The sequence below is a fragment of the Gavialis gangeticus genome, unplaced genomic scaffold (assembly GCF_001723915.1).
Source record: "Gavialis gangeticus isolate Ggan-Ray unplaced genomic scaffold, GavGan_comp1, whole genome shotgun sequence".
Lineage (NCBI taxonomy): Eukaryota > Metazoa > Chordata > Crocodylia > Gavialidae > Gavialis > Gavialis gangeticus.
The window spans coordinates 45,912,223-45,915,920 of NW_017729033.1; the positions used below are offsets into that span (position 1 = coordinate 45,912,223).

Consider the following 3,698-nt stretch of genomic DNA (forward strand, 5'->3'; position numbering starts at 1 on the left):
GGCCGAGGCGCCCCCTGCCCCAGGCCGCGCCCGCCGGGGAGCGCTCGGCCTGCGCCCTCCCAGTGCTGCCGGGGCAGCTCCGTGCCGGGACAGCGTCTGGCTCCCTGAGGGCGCTCCTCGTTGGCTGCCGGCAGAGCCCCCACCAAAGGCTCCTAGGCGATGACCCGGGAGAAGTTGAGTTCCCCACGCACCGCAGCGTGGCTACGCGAGCGGCGCAGGGCTCGGCAGGGAGGGCGCTGCCCCCTCGCGCGAGGAGCAAGATGTTCCTCTTTCCCCGGCTGTGGCTGCTGTCACGGCGGCGCTCCAGCTCCCGCCTGTGCAGTGCCCCTCGACCTTCCTGGACGGTGTACTTCCAGCTTCCCCCTGCGGGCCAGGGTTACCTGCTGTGTTACTGCCGAGTGTGGGCACCTCCTTGGCGTCCTGGATTATCCTGAGTCCTGTTCACAGCCTGTTCCTAATCTTGGGTTTTGCTGGGTAGCTTTCCCGTTGCCTGGTCCCTAGGGAGTTGGGGCTGCTAGGGCAGCAGTAGGCGTTGCCTCCTCCCCACCTGCTTGATTGAAACAAACTCCTGGTGGGTGAAAATAATTCTAGGTGTTGTGGGTGGGGGGATGTTTTTTTTTTTGCATGTTGGGCTAAATATCTTGCCTTCACTTTGCATCTGTGACTTTCTCTCCGTGGGATTACATAGTCTCTAGGCTTGACTCTGTGGTTACAGCACAGAGCCAAGCCTATTTGGGGGTGGGGTAGAGTTGGTTGCTTTTGTTCTTATGGAAAAGGTGGCATTATGGTATTTTTCTTGTTTTGTTTTGGCCTTAGCACTTGTTAGTTTCTTGGTTGTCAAAAGCAAGTGTTAAACTCTTGCCTGATTTTTTCTTCGAGTTCAAGAGGCACTTGCTGCTGTTGCTTATTTTGGCTGCTTAAACCTTCTTTAAAACAGCAAGTCTTGTGTGTTGCAATTTGTGGAATGCACTATTTAAAGTTCTAGAGTTGGGGGAGTAAGACATAATGGTGTTTCTAAAAGTTTGCCTTATATGTGGGTTGCATGTTAATTTTATTGCAGTTTCTGGTAACTTAATTGCCTCTGCTTGAGTTTTATTTGTTTTGCTTATTGATTGACACAGAAATGTTTTCTGTGACATCCCATCTGTTTTTTCTGGGAGATGCGTTTTAATTTTTGACTAACTAATGAATTTTGAATGAGAAAAACACACTAACAACAAAGGAATAGAAAATATGTTGCATTTTAATGTAAGGGTGGAAGTTCCTTTGTATTTCAGTTCTAACAATACAACTATTGTTTAGCATTTTCAAATTGGTTAACTCCTGTGAAAAGAGAGGGAGGAGTCATAATTTTAACCTCAGATCTTGAATTGGGTAATCATCTAAAACATAGAAAACCTTGAAAAGATGTGTTAAAATGTATTAGCAGGTATGGCCTTTTTATTCAGTGGGTTTTGGGGTTTTTAATATGTTTTTAGTGTATTCAGGTTTTGGATTAGCAATGTGATACCCTGTTTTCTTTCAGTAACTGGCATTTTTCAAAGTAGTAAAACCTCTCTTCATTCTAGTGTAGTTAATTTTCACTCAAGATCTTAGAGAACAGGATAGAAAACAGTTTGCAATTAAAAATAAATCTGTTAATGTAGTAACCAAGGGTTGCATGCTGTTTTTGTTGCTTGTATGCACTTTCTAGCAAGAATGAAATTTCTAGATGAAGCATATAAGTGATGCTTTGTAATTGCTGGGAGGTGAATGCTGGAATAGTATCGTTTCATGAAAACTAGTTAAAACTAAATTGCAGTACAGAAGCCTGATAAACCTATTGTCTTGTTCCAGTAACCTGAAAGGACTAGTAACAGTAATACCTCACTATAGAAGTTGTATTTCTGGCACTGTGACCTTCACCCAGTTTTCTGATTGAATATTCTTCTAGCATAGGCTTACCTCTGTTGAAAAATGTATAGGTATACAGCTTTTATATAATGCCTGTGAGAGATTTAGATCTAATATGTATGATCCCAGCAGTCTTTCCTGCCCATGTGCAGGGGGGCTGGACCCAATGATCTATAAGGTTCCTTCCAGCCCCTAACAACTATGAAATTATGAACCCTTAAATCACCTTGTTATGTATCAGGACTCCATTGTACTCAGAACTGTGCGGACAGAACAATATGAAGGTCCTTGCCCCAAAGATCATGTTGTCTAAATATATGACAAGAAACCAAAAATTAATGCAGTTATATGGGGGGGAGATATGGGGAGCTGGTGAGACAGCATTGGACTGAATGATAGGCAGGCTGTTGCTTATAGACATTAATGGAAAAGGAGGGTTTTGGGGGAGTATGATCAGATTTGTAAATTTTGTGTGTAGCTGTTGGTGGCAGCATGGGAGAAGTACAAAGGCACCTTTTTAAAATTTTAACAAGTGGGTAAAGAAGACTGGTGGTATCATCAGCTGACTGGAGGTGAGGTTCTGTGTTTTAATAATGAATGAGGTATAGTAAGGTGAAGATAGATTGTGAAGGGCCTCAAAATGCCCAGTGTTTGTGATGCAGTAGAAATAAGGAAGGTAGCTGGTATGTGATACAAAGAAGACATAGGGTCAAAGTAGTAGCACAGGAAAATTACTTTTGCTTCAGCTTTCAGAATAGATAGGTGCAGGGCAGGCTTGCATTTGTCAAGACCAGTGTAAAGGGTTTTGGAATAATTGTGATGCAAGAGAGCCTAGCTGTGTGATGCATACAAAAGCCAAGTTTTAAAAAGGAAGGCAGAAAGAATCATCAGGCTCTAGACAGATAAAGGAGTCTCTATAGCAGAATCTAGGTAAGTCTGAATTGAGATTTGATTAGTGGTGGTGGACAAGTGGAGAAAGGAAGAAACAGCTGGAGCTTCTGGTTGAAGATGAAGTGCTCTGCTTTGGCTATGTTGAGATTCAGCTGATGGCTCTTTTCCATAAAGCTAGGTTGAGGTTTGAGCTTGGATAGGAGGCAGATATATAGTAGGGCAAGATCTGAGTTTTCAGCCTAGATATTTTAGTTGAATTTGTTTATACAGATGAGATTTCCCACAAATAAGGTGTAGAGGTAGAAGACAGTGGGATCAAGGGCAGAAAGTTTGGAGGAGAGGCAGGAAGCCATGAAAAGATAGACTGAAGAATTGGATTGATGATTAGGACCTGAACAAGAAATGGATGGAATCATATAAGCCAAAAAGGATGGGAGTGGACAGGATGGACAGGATTTCCAGAGGAGTATAACTGATTCTTGTTTAAAGATAATTAACTAGTCAAGCAGAATGGGTATAGAGTGCTATTTCTGTACTTTGGCTATAGAGTCTTTGGTGAGTGGATCATGGTGCTCAACAGGAGGAAGAAGAAATGAGGACATAGGGATGGTGTTGAAGGAGAGGAACCCTAGGGAGTAATTTCCTTATTAACATAGGTTTAAACATCATGGTTATTGCTACTTGGGTAATAGTATAACTATGAATATTACTGTACATGCGCACATAATGAGTTTTTATAAACTCTCAGACAAATGAGCCAAATGCTTTTGGCTCATGCAGCTTTAACTTCCAAGTCATTAGCATGGTGATTCTTAATGAGGGTGATGTGAGATCCTTTGGCTGCCATGGGGTGTGAAGACCTAAGCAGATAAGTAAAGGCTCAAGGTGTATGTCCCCCCTACCCCCGGCCTCCC

The 3,698-nt window shown here is 43.1% G+C and overlaps 1 protein-coding gene across 2 annotated transcripts in view; it reads left to right on the top strand.

Annotated features, from left to right (window-relative positions):
• Positions 1-3,698, top strand: part of RBPJ (recombination signal binding protein for immunoglobulin kappa J region) — a 156,172-nt gene that overhangs the window by 321 nt on the left and 152,153 nt on the right. The window lies entirely within an intron of this gene.